Below are 13,018 nucleotides of genomic sequence, written 5' to 3'. Positions count from 1 at the left end.
GGGCTGAACGATGGGGGTGGAGATGCTCCTTCAGGAATACTGTTATTACAGCAATCAGGAGTAACATCGAAATCCCCTCTGCTCACAAAAATGGGTTGGCTCAAGTATCTGGGAAACTGCAACAGGTAGACCAAGCTGTGTGCATACACTGTACAGTGGTACCTCAGGTTAAGTACTTAATTCATTCTGGAGGTCCGTACTTAACCTGAAACTGTTCTTAACCTGAAGCACCACTTTAGCTAATGGGGCCTCCTGCTACCGCTGTGCCGCCGGAGCACAATTTCTGTTCTCATCCTGAAGCAAAGTTCTTAACCTGAAGCACTATTTCTGGGTTAGCAGAGTCTGTAACCTGAAGCGTGTGTAACCTGAAGTGTATGTAACCCGAGGTACCACTGTAATGCGAGCTCTTTGAGGCCTTTGGGTTGTGCCATACAGTAAATGGTTAACAACAAATGAATTTGATTTGGCACGGATTCCAGTGACAACTTCTCAAGGGTTTATCACAAGTGTCCTTGGACATGAAACGCTTTGGCAAGTTCCTTTTTAGCATTCATGTAACTTCACCCCCAACTTGGTTCACATATCTTGGTGATGATAATGACAGGGTTTTGATTAGGAAAGATGGAAACTCCTAATTCTGCTAAATGAAACTACCCAAGTGCTCATTATGAACAGGTGGGGACCTAAATGAGAATGGCTTTAATGGTGAGAGAAAGACAGGAACAGGAAATTGGGTGGATCAATAATGGCTGGAGGACATTAGAGAACAGAGATATTAAATAGAAAAGAAGTGGTTGCGGGGGAAATCAGAGCCACATTCATTTACTCCTGTGCAAAGCTATTAAAACTGATGAAGTTTGCATGGCAGTAATTGAACAAAAAAATGGATTGAAATTGAATCCAAAATGCAGTATGGGAATGGAAGGCTTTTCAGTTATGTGCTTTGGACATTGGCTTGTGAGTTCACAACGGCAAGCAAATTCTGTTTAGGATAAGCCAGAGGTTTTGTAGGAAAGAGTCATTGAATGAAGAAATAGGGAGGGTTTGACTCAGTGCCTCTAAGAAGGAAGACACAAGCACCACTATTCTTCCTGCTGCAACATAAAAGCCAAACGTTTTATGTAATAAACAAAGAGAAAGAGAACCTATCCAGTTGATGCTGACACAAAACCCCACACATACACTATGTAAAAGACTAGAAGTTTCACCACCCCTCCTCTCCCCTCTTTCTTCTTCCCCGACCTTATACCATCCACAACACTAATGTCTCATACCAAATGTAACTGATCTGTAGAAAAGACTTTACAACCTGAAAAAAGAGACAATGCATGTACTTTCGTAAACCAGGAAAACCTTTAATAAAAATTATATATTCCCCCCCAAAAAAATATTTGGACAAACTCCAGAAGATGACATGAAAATGAGATCAACCCTGAACAATGTATCTTGACCCCTTTAGCCATTGGTGGTATCACCAATAGCTAGATTTCCAACCTTGAACTTTTCAGGTTTCTACGAAGCAGCTGGGGGCAAGCTGAAGGACACTAGAGGCTCATCATGCCACCATTGAACAAACCTTTGAATGGATTTTTAACACATTTCTAAATGTGTCTAAATCTTTCCCTTCTGTTATTACCAACGGGAGAGGAAACATTTTTAATGCAAACAGACACACACGCAGCCCAGCAGGGCAAAGGACAAGTCAGGAAAACCAGAATGTATCCACAGTGCCCTCTCCCAGTTAGCATTGTAGCCTTAGTATTTTATGTGACATGAGGGTACAGGGCTCCTTTATATTACTACACCCCTTAGCAATTAGCAATGCTGGGGAAGGATGCCATCTGCACCTGGCACACCTGCACTGAAAAGATGCAGCTTTCCATGGATTGAAGGTTTTTTTGTGTTTTTGAAAGAAAAAGTCCTTAATGTATATTGTGGAAACATTAACATTCTGATCCGAGCTTCACACTCCACCTAATTCCATTAAGAGTCTTTACTGTCATGTGGCTTAAAATAGCGCAAGCAATGTTTACGGTTGCCTTCCTTCAATATTTTAACTCTACTGGATAACTTGCAGAAATTGGTGTGCAGACAGAAGCTTCAGCAGGCCACGGCAAGCAGCACTTTGTGATCTTGTTACAGAGGTGAAGTGTACAATGCAAATTACTCTGAATGGGAAAAAAACTTGGAGGCAATCAAATTATACTCCATCCATCCTAAAGTTCACTTCAAGGAGAAAGAAGCTGAGGCACCTTGAGCTTGTTCACCTTCATTGCTCAGTGAAGAAACACTTAGCCTACAAACTGTCCTTACCATGTTTGCATTTCTTGATGGCAGGATTATAGCTACTGGGCGCTGCATCCCTTTAGTCATTACAACTGTTTTTGAACTGTTTATTTAATACAGGGATACTTCACATGTGCAGGGACCTCATTAGATCATGATGGTGTCTGTTTAGTTGTTGAAATTATTCAAAGTGACTTACAAACTTACAAACACAATAGACAAACTTAATTCGTTCTGTAGGTCCATTCTTAACCTGAAACCGTTCTTAGCCTGAGGTACCACTTTAGCTAATGGGGCCTCCCGCTGCCGCCACCGTGCAATTTCTGTTCTCATCCTGAGGTAAAGTTCTTAACCTGAGGTACTACTTCCGGGTTAGCGGAATCTATAACCCAAAGTGTTTGTAACCCAAGGTGTTTGTAACCCGAGGTACCACCGTACTAAAACGTAGTACAGTGAACACAATAATCAATCAAATCCTTATTACAGTCATAGACCAGCAGAAGTAGAGTGGGTTACAGTCATTTAAAATCTGTAAAACGGTTTTGGAAAGCTAAAATTATTAAAACAGAAGGTATATAAAAAATACTAAAAGAAGCTAAATGAAGGGTTAGGAGCATTAAATGGATGTGGAAGAGCATAATAGCTTAGTATATAAAAGGTTATGACTATCGATTTACAAAGCACTCTGATATGGGTGTTCATTAAATCTAGTTTGTGGCACAGGTCATCAACCGACGAATTTTGAATGCTGCTATGCAGAACCTGGCAACATTCTATGTTGTAGCAGGGCTGGTATCTGAATGAACACAATAAAAACCTAAAAAAAAACTACAAACATCTTTGCGGGGAATTTGGTGCCAATAGAATCCCCACGCTGCAAGTTTCAGAAGGCAGATTTGCCTCCAAAAGGGAGGAAAGGGTTCAATGTTCCCTTCATACCTGCTCTGATCTCCTTAATTATCACCCCTATTCTACCCTCTAGTGGCGCTGTGGGTAAATCCTCAGCACGTAGGACTTGCCGATCGCATGGTCGGCGGTTCGAATCCCCGCGGCGGGGTGCGCTCCCGTCGTTCGGTCCCAGCGCCTGCCAACCTAGCAGTTCGAAAGCACCCCTGGGTGCAAGTAGATAAATAGGGACCGCTTACCAGCGGGAAGGTAAACGGCATTCCGTGTGCTGCGCTGGCTCGCCAGATGCAGCTTGTCACGCTGGCCACGTGAGCCGGAAGTGTCTGCGGACAGCGCTGGCTCCCAGCCTATAGAGTGAGATGAGCGCACAACCCTAAAGTCTGGCAAGACTGGCCCGTACGGGCAGGGGTACCTTTACCTTTACTCTACCCTCAGTTGATGAAAGTTCAGAGGAAGGGCCACTTTCAGTGATACTCAGTATGTGTCTTGTGTGCAAGAAGTCCAAAATTCAGTCCGCAGTATCTTCAGGTGGGACTGGAAGAATCTTTCTTCTGAAATGTTGGGGAGTCACTGCCTGCCAGTGCAGACAATACTGAATCAGATGCGCCAATCAATGGTCTAACTTGGTGTAAGGCAGCTTCCCGGACTCCTAAAACCCTACATGTCTGTTTCAGTGATGTGTTTATGTAACGTGTACTTTGGCCCTTAGTTTTTTGCTAGGCTCACAATCCAGAAACAAATCTGGAAGCTGTTGCATTAGTCCAAAAGGATGCTGTACTAAGATGGGGCCTTTGGTCCGACTCGTCTTGCATCCTTTTGAGACCCTTGTGATGATTTTGTTTGTCTCCTGAGCAATTCTAGCACCTGGCTTGAAAGAGTTTTTCAAAGAGCAAGGCAAGGTGGAGAAAATGGGAAAAGTAAGCAGAGGGACTTGCATTAGGGAGCAATTTGTGGGATGCAAGTCCTAAGACTACTCTTGGGGTTGTCAGGGATGTGGATGGCATTAACTGCACAGTTACGGAAAATGAGAAAACGCTGTCCATTTTCAATGAATTTGCCAATGATAGAATTTACAACCCTACCTTTAATGTTCTGAAGGGTCTGACGTCAGAAATTTAACAAAGAATTCCTGTTAAGATTGACTGGATATCTTTCACCTGATCTTCAAGAAATGTTTCAGTGAGCCCATCTCTATTCTTCAAGATGCCCTTTAAAATATTATAGATGTATAATTTTTACAATGCTTTTTAAAATAACTGAATTGATCTACCCCTATCTTTTAAGCAAACTTCAGTGAGTAGCCTGCTTGTGGTCTGCAGCAGGTACACTTTAAATATCTTTCTTGCTTTTTAAACAATGATTACAATAGAGGAAATGTAACAAAGGTGACATGGTTAGAAAATCTTTCTGTTTAAATATAGCTTTCAAAACATTTCTGCAGGGGGACAAGCTGAAATGTGTTTCAAATGATGCTTGGCAGAGTTTTGTGGGGGTTTTTTTGCAGCATTCAGAATGTTACAAGCTGCTGTGCTGAAGTATAACATATACAAAAGAATACTTAGAAAACATAAAAAACCATATGGGGATGTGAATTGTTTCCTTTATTTTTCCTAACAATTATGAACTTTAACTTTAATGGCCCAAATAGTGGAGTAGGAGAGCTGAAAAGAATGCCAATATATTTCACATCTGGCAACCAATGCACCAGATAGTACATAGGTAAGTAAAGGTAAAGGGACCCCTGACCATTAGGTCCAGTTGCGGACGACTCTGGGGTTGCGGCGCTCATCTCGCTTTATTGGTTGAGGGAGCCAGCGTACAGCTTCCAGGTCATGTGGCCAGCATGACTAAGCTGCTTCTGGCGAACCAGAGCAGCGCACGGAAATGCCGTTTATCTTCCCGCCGGAGCGGTACCTATTTATCTACTTGCACTTTGAGGTTGGCAGGAGCTGGGACTGAGCAATGGGAGCTCACCCCGTCACGGGGATTCGAACTGGTTTAACCCACAGCGCCACCCGCGTCCCTAGTACATAGGTAGATGAGTCTAAAAAGCCCGGGACACAAATTTTCATGCCCCTCTAGCAGTTATGGTGTCTCATTTAGCAGAAATACAGTGGTACTTCGGTTTAAGAACAGCCCTGTTTACGAACGATTCAGTTTACGAACTCTGCAAAACCGGAAGTAGTGTCCCAGTTTGCAAATTTTACCTCGGTCTAAGAATAGAATCTGAACGGTGGAAGGGCACCAGCGGTGAGAGGCCTCATTAGGGAAAGTGCACCTTGGTTTAAGAACGGTTTCAGTTTAAGAATGGACTTCCAGAACGGATTAAGTTCATAAACTGAGGTACCGCTTTCATTAACTCTGAAAGTGTATACTCGAGTCTGACTGAACCAAGCCTCCCAGAGTAAAATATACCGTATACAGCTAGAGTACTGTGAAAATTTGTTCTGGGTTTTTAAGAATCTTCTATCCATGTACTGTCTGAAACCAAAGGGGCGCATTGGTTACCAGATGTGAATTATTATTATTTTAGCTCTCCTACCCCATTAAAAGAATCTAAAGGGGGGGAGGATGTAAGAGAATGAACTTGAAGATAAGGTAGAGATTATTCCTTAATAAACTAGAAACTAGATGAACTAGAAATTCTTATTCTAGAAATCTTCATGTTCAGTTCACCTGACAATTATAGGAACTGCTTTCAAATGTTGTTCATAAAATGTTTCATAATGCCTAGGCCCTCAGTCTTGTGCATGTCCTTGTCTTTCAGCCTTAAGAGCGCATGAAATGCTATTGCAAAACCTGTGGTTGTTGTGACTGCCCCACTCAATCTTTCTCACTCCCCCAAACTCCCCCATTTCTCCGTGTGTGTGTGTGTGTGTGTGTGTGCACTTAGAAGATCAATGCACAAATAGCAGTCGGTACATTTATAGCTCAACCTTTGGGAAAGAGACCTTTACCTGCTGTGCTTGTTGCTATTTACAATTACATCTCTTTCGGCTTAGAACCAGCCAATCAATAAGGCTGCACGCTGGGTTGAGAAAAGTCTCTTCTCTGCAGGATAAGAAAGCTATGACCCATTATGTGGGTATTAGGCCCCGTCTGCACTATATACTTAAAGCAGTATCATGGAACTTTAAGCAGTCCTGGCTTCCCCACAAAGAATCCTGAGAACTGTGGTTTGTGAAGGATGCCAAGAGTTGTTAGGAAACCCTTATTTCCCTCAAAGAGCTACAATTTCCAGAGATCCCTGGGAAGAGGGATTGGCTGTTAAACCACTCTGGGAATTGTAGCTCGGTTAGGGGGATAGGGAGTCTCCTAAGAACTCTGAGCACCCAGGATTGGGGGGGGGGGAGCCATGAATGTTCAAAATGGTATGATGCTGCTTACCATCTATTGTGTAGATGCAGCCTTATTTTCAATACAATGCCAGCAGAACACAAGAAGAGCCCTCCTGGATCAGACCACGGGTTCATCCAGCCCAGCATCATTTTTCCAATCAGTTAGATGCTATAGCTCAGTACTGGAAAATCTGCTTGGTATGTAGAAGGTCCCATATTCAATCCCTCGTATTTCCAGGTAGGGCTGCAAATGTTTTACATATGAAACCCTGGAGAGCCCTTGCAGGTCCCTGTAGACCAAGGTTTTTCAACCTTTTTGAGTCCACAGCTCCCTTGACCAACTGCATTCCTTCTGCCACACTTCTGTTGGGCTCAGGAGCCCAGTTGTATTACCCCTTGCCTGCAGAGCTGGCAGCCTCTCATCCTCTCACTCAGCCAGTGTGGTGTAGTGGTTAAGAGCGGTAGACTCGTAATCTGGTGAATCAGGTTCACGTCTCCGCTCCTCCACATGCAGCTGCTGGGTGACCTTGGGCCAGTCACACTTCTGTGAAGTCTCTCAGCCCCACTCACCTCACAGAGTGTTTGTTGTGGGGGAGGAAGGGAAAGGAGAGTGTTAGCCGCTTTGAGACTCCTTCGGGTAGTGATAAAGCGGGGTATCAAATCCAAACTCCTCTTCTTTTTCAAACACCCTCCCTTGTGGAGTGTTCCTTCAGCCTCCTTGCCTCTCCCCTCTCTTTGGGAGTCCTCTGAGCAACCACAGCTGCTGCCCCTAGTCTCTGAGCTGCCCCCTCCACCACAGAGAGAGGGGCCTCCTCACACTGCCCCACAGGGGCCTGGAAAGTACCCCCTGGCCGGCCCCAGAGGCACCATTCGCCTGGGGAGCCTGTAGCCAGGGCTGCTGCAACAAACAGCTGTGCAAGCCTTTGGGGGGCAGAGACACAAGAGGGAATCAGATGAGGGAGGGAAGGAAAGAGAGAGAGACAGAGGCCAGTGTTGCCCACAGCACACCCTGACCATCATTCAAGGCACCCCAGGGTGCCACAACACACTGGTTCTAAACCACTGCTGTAGACAATTCTCAGCTAGGTGGACCAGTGGATTGATTTGGTATAAGGCAGCTTCTTATGTCAACAATTTTCATAATTTAATCATGGGTGGTTGTTGATATGCGAAAAAGTATCATTCTTTTCTCTGTCATTATCTCAGATACGGTAAGAGTCATTTTAATAATGGCCAACAATTTAATATCCTGATCCTAACTCCAGGGGCGAACGAAGGCGTCATGACACCTGGGGAGGGGCGTCGCTACGTAGGGCACATGTGCGGCGTCGCTACATATGACGCATGCGCCGTACGTGACGCTGCACATGTGCTGTACATAGCGGTTTGCCAGCACCGTACGGACAGTACTGGGATGCTCTGCTCATGGCCATAGCGCAAATGGAGGATCCTCTACAAGTGGCTAGAGCGGCGACGGAGGGATCCCACCACCATCCGTATGGCACTCGAGCGGCGACAGCGGCAAACCGCTATGTACAGCGCATGTGCGGCGTCATTACATACAGTGCATGCTTGTGACACCGCACATGCGTTGTACATAGCGGTTTGCCGCCGGGATCCTCTGCTCGCGGCTGCAGCCACAAACGGAGGATTCTCCACATGTGGCTGTGCTGCCGCGGTGACTGCTCGTGCTTCCGCAAGCCCCTGCAGGGTGCCTTCTTGTCACCCCCCAGACATGGCACCCAGGGCGCACCGCCCCCCCCCATTGCAATGCCACTGCCTAACTCCAGTCTGACTCCAAACTAAGTCCTATTGCTCCCACTACAATTTATCCCGATTCTATCTTCTACAGCATTAACTAACCCTCCTAGCTTGGTGTCATCTGCAAATTGCATGAGCATCCCGTCAATTCCTTCATCCAAGACATTTATAAAGACATTGAACAACAAAAGATCCCAGGACAGAACCTTGTGGCATCCCACTTGTCACTTTTTTCCAGGTTGATGATGAGGAACCATTGGTGAGCACTCTTTGGGTTTGGTCAGTCAACCAGCTACAAATCCACCTAACAGTGATGTCGTCCAGCCCACATTTGGCCAGTTTCTCCACAATTATATCACGGGGAACTTTGTCAAAAGCCTTATTGAAATCAAGATACTCTACGTCCACAGCATTCCTCTCATCCACTAAGCTTGTGACTATCAAAAAAAGAAATGATATTCGTCTGGCATGACTTGTTTTTGAGAAACCCATACTGGGTCTTAGTAATCACATAATCTTTTTCTAAGTGCTGGCAGACTGACACTTTAATTATCTATTCTGGGACCTTTTCTGGCATTGACAACAAGATGATTGGTCAATAGTTATCTGAATCTGCCGTAATGAATGACTTGTGGTTTTTGCTTCCCAGAAGCCCATATGTAACTTAAACTAAAGAGCTTTTTGTAGTCACTGGAATGACTTAATGCTGTTCATCATCATGCCCCTACCATTAAATGCAACCTTAAGAGAAACTTCACAAAATGCCAAGCCTATATTTTGTGGAAATCAGATAAAGTAATCTGACTTAGCAGTCAGAAATACAGCTCTTGTGGTCACAGGTTATTCACTAGACATTTCAGCAGGCCACAAATGAAGTTTCCTGGCTCCATTGTTTTTAACAGAGGTTTGCTTTGTGGCATGGAACTCCACATTGCCAACACCTAAGGTCTGTGCATTGAACCAGGGGTAGTGTTAGGAGATACCCTGAGTCTTTTGTGCTTGCTCTCCTGCTTTTAAATCTTCCTTGCAGGATTGCTAGGTGTACTGAAGTGCCAGTGAAGTCCCAGCCCCAACCTTAACTCAGAGACCTAAATTTGCATCTCTCTCATATATGCAATTTTTTTGTCATGGGCCTGTGTACAGGCAGCCCCACTTACATGCTTTCTACTCGCATGCAACCGTATTTGCATGCAATGCCGTGACATAAACAAACAAACAAACAACAAGCAAGCAAGCAAGGAAGGAAGGAAGCAAATAAATAAATAAATAAAATAAATCATATCAGGAAATGGCGGGAGAGAGTTAGAGCATCCTCGTGGCTGACGAGGAGACCCTCCCCAGAGCATGAAGAGGACCTCTGCCATAAAATGTCCTGTTTTAGTGTGAGCCAGACGCCATCTCTCAGCTTAGCCCCCTTCAACATGGTCGATGTGAGGATAGAACAGATGCAGGGGCTCCTTGGGTTTTGCTCTGTGGTTCTTGGAGAAGGTGGGTGGTCTACATTTAATAAATAATCTTAATGTGCTTAAATTAAGATTATTTGTGTTTTCATTGCAGGTTTACTCCTAGTTCTGTCAATGGTTTTTGTCACCAAGTGCTATGCTAAACTGCAGGGAGGGTTGTTTTCAATCCCTTGAATTAAAATAGAAACATGTTTTGCACTGAGCAAGCTGAAAGATCTCCTTTTTGATTATGTGAGGTTTGGGTGCTACAACACTGCATAGTGTACTTTCTGAAAGTGTTGTGGTATTTTTGCTGTCTTGGCAGACACTTATTTACAGCACTTATTTGTTAAGTGCTTATTTACGGCACTTAATGTGTCTACTTAACAGTAAGTTTGGCGAGGCTTATTAATAAGTAAGTGAGTATGGCAGTGCAACCTTAACCATGATGCATCTCCCTGAAAAACAAAATGTCTCCCTTTTTGTTGTTATTTTGTTGTTGTCTTTCAGCAACTGATCGTTAAAGAGGAATGATCAACTGTTCGCCTTGTATATTCACTCTCTGATTTTGAACTTTAATGAATGAGAAGAGGCCTGAACAAAGGCCCATCTAATCTAGCATCTTGTTTTATAGTGGCCAGCCTGTGGGAAGTCCCCAATCAGGACATGTCCTTTTTGTGGGATGTAAAACTGCAGTCAAGTACAACATTCCTACAGTGGACATATTAGGGGATGTTCTGTACCACTCAGGAGAAGACTTCCTGTGTGGTCTGTTGTACTAGCATGGAGGAACACACGGCCTCCATGTTCTGATCAGTGTGTGTTCTCCATTTTGTATGTTTGGAGAAGTGACTGCTTAGTCTCGGTCACTTGGGACTAACTTCTTTATGGAATAGTTCTAGTTGTTATGTAACCTAAGCCTGACTTCAGGGAATATGTCTGTGAACCTGAAAGAATCTGTGAGTAAACTACTTTTATATTAACGTTAATCAGATTATTGTGTTTATTCTTTTTAAGAGGGATTAGAAGGGATTTTACCAGGACAGAATCTTTAATATCAGATGAGTCAGCCACTAGCTGATCGCTGCATAATTTAAAAAGGGGGGTGTTTGGAACTCTGCTAGAATATGGAACTTGCTAGCACAACTTAGGAAGGATATCATTAAATAATATATCCTCTCCTGCCTCCCTAATTATCCCCAAACTTTTCCTTATTCAGAATACCTTGTGCTCACTTGTTATTCAATGGTCCAACTGCCTCCCTAGTTAGTCTTCAGCTACTAATGTGACCTGCCCAGGCATCTTCTTTGGTACCATTCCTGATCTGTGGTACGCATTTGAGTTTCTATTGTTGTGATTTTAATCATCCCCCAGCATCCTGTAGAGATTTGACCCTCTTGACTTTCCCTTTCAGCTTCCCATTTACCAATCTCCACATCTTTTAGAATATTCCTCTTTTGAAGTCCAATGTGACTGCGTTGAACATTATTGACAATTGTGTCCTTACATATTTTATATATTATTTTATTGTTGTTAGCCGCCCTGAGCCCGGCTTCGGCTGGGGAGGGCGGGATATAAATTATTATTATTATTATTATCTAATCTGATATTTACATAGATATACATAGATATTTAAACTGTCCCCAGCTGGTTCAACAACACTTACAACTCACAGCAGGTTTTGGGCACCACTTAAGATTTGTCCATGGTCACTGCCCCTCTGGTCAGTTCCATAATCAACTGTTCTAGGGTGTAGCCATTTAGGATATCCAGAAATTTTACCTCTTTGTCATGATCAGAATATACGTTTGCCCAGTTTTTGTAAGGGCAATTGAAATCACCTATTACTATAGCATTTCATATATTGGATTCTCCTTGACTTTATTCTCCGCCTCAAGATCATCCTGGTCATTTTGGTCTTGGGTGGGGGGAGGGACAGTATACCCCCAGCACTGGGGCCCAGTATTGCCATACACAGCAATTCTATGGCGAGGTCTTCAGGTTGTCCATGTTATGCCCGAAGGCTACTAGCATTACCAGAGGAACACCTACGGATGGTATCCCTCTCCATGTGTCTTTGGCACATGCTCTTTATCCCCTGGCACTTTTGCCTCTGAATCGCTGACAACTCCCCTTGCATTTCTGTTGGCTAGTTCTTCCATCCCATTGCTATTTAGGCAATCTCCCATTAGCAATGATTTATTCCGGGCCAGAATTTTCCCTGGCACTAAATCAAGGGAGGACTGCCTTGATTGGGGAATTGCCAACTGATCAGAAAAAAAAGGTCTGACCCGCTCCTATGTCTTTAACTGTTGACGGATCTGTGGAAATCAGCAGGTGAAACTGCATGGAGGTCGGATCAAACTGCTGTTATAACACAAGAGCAAGGGCAAGTAAAAAGTGAACCATCTTGCCTCCTCACAACCTATACCTTATTAAACTGTCGTGTTAACTCTTTGTACTTTCCCCACCCATTGTTGGTCCTCCTTCCTGGCTGACTCATAGCTTTTTAATCATGCAGTGATGGTCATCACGGCAATTCAGAACTATATGTTGCTGATGAGAATAACGAGAAGTGACTTTGTAATCTAACAGATATCATTGAGTATTGCTACGTCACCTACCCCATTCAGACACAATGGACCTTGGGCATTTAAGTCTGATGAATATTTATGGGCACTTCTGAAAATATGCCACTTGCACTCCTTTGCATTTTCTTGCAGCCTTTGCCCTCTTTCCCCCTAAGCAGACATAACCCTCACCAGTTAATTATCCGATGTGCAGTAGCCAAATGAGTTTTCACGTCTTCCTGTACCACAATGTACTTCTTGAAGATTAGCACATCTGATTGGAATCAAGATTATTATAGGTTCTGGTTTTGCCTGATTGTGTGGTACATTGAGGTCCTGAGAGTTTATTTGAACTGAATCTGAAACATGACAAGGAAAGTCTTACTTAGCTTACATGAAAAAACTTAAGTTTTTGCTTCTGTTACTTCAACTACAAGTGACATTTGCTGCTTTCTTTCACATGGAAAACAGCAGCACAGCACTTCCTTCGCCCCTGTGCCAAAATGTTTATAATTCACAGCATCTTTCTTCTCAGATGGATTCTCCCTATCCTGTTTCATAGAGCAAGACTTCTTATGCTGCAAAATGGTTTATGCATTCAGTCAAGGCGACAAGGAACAGTGCTGGAAAAGGTGCTAAATGTCCCGGACCTCTTCGTGGAATCTGGGCGTTTCAATAAAGTACCACTGGGCACCTGGCGCTGGGTTCCTGGAAC

Source organism: Podarcis liolepis (genome assembly GCF_965112155.1).
Source record: "Podarcis liolepis genome assembly, chromosome: 1".
Taxonomy (NCBI): Eukaryota; Metazoa; Chordata; class Lepidosauria; order Squamata; family Lacertidae; genus Podarcis; species Podarcis liolepis.
Note: the sequence above shows the minus strand (reverse complement) of the source record.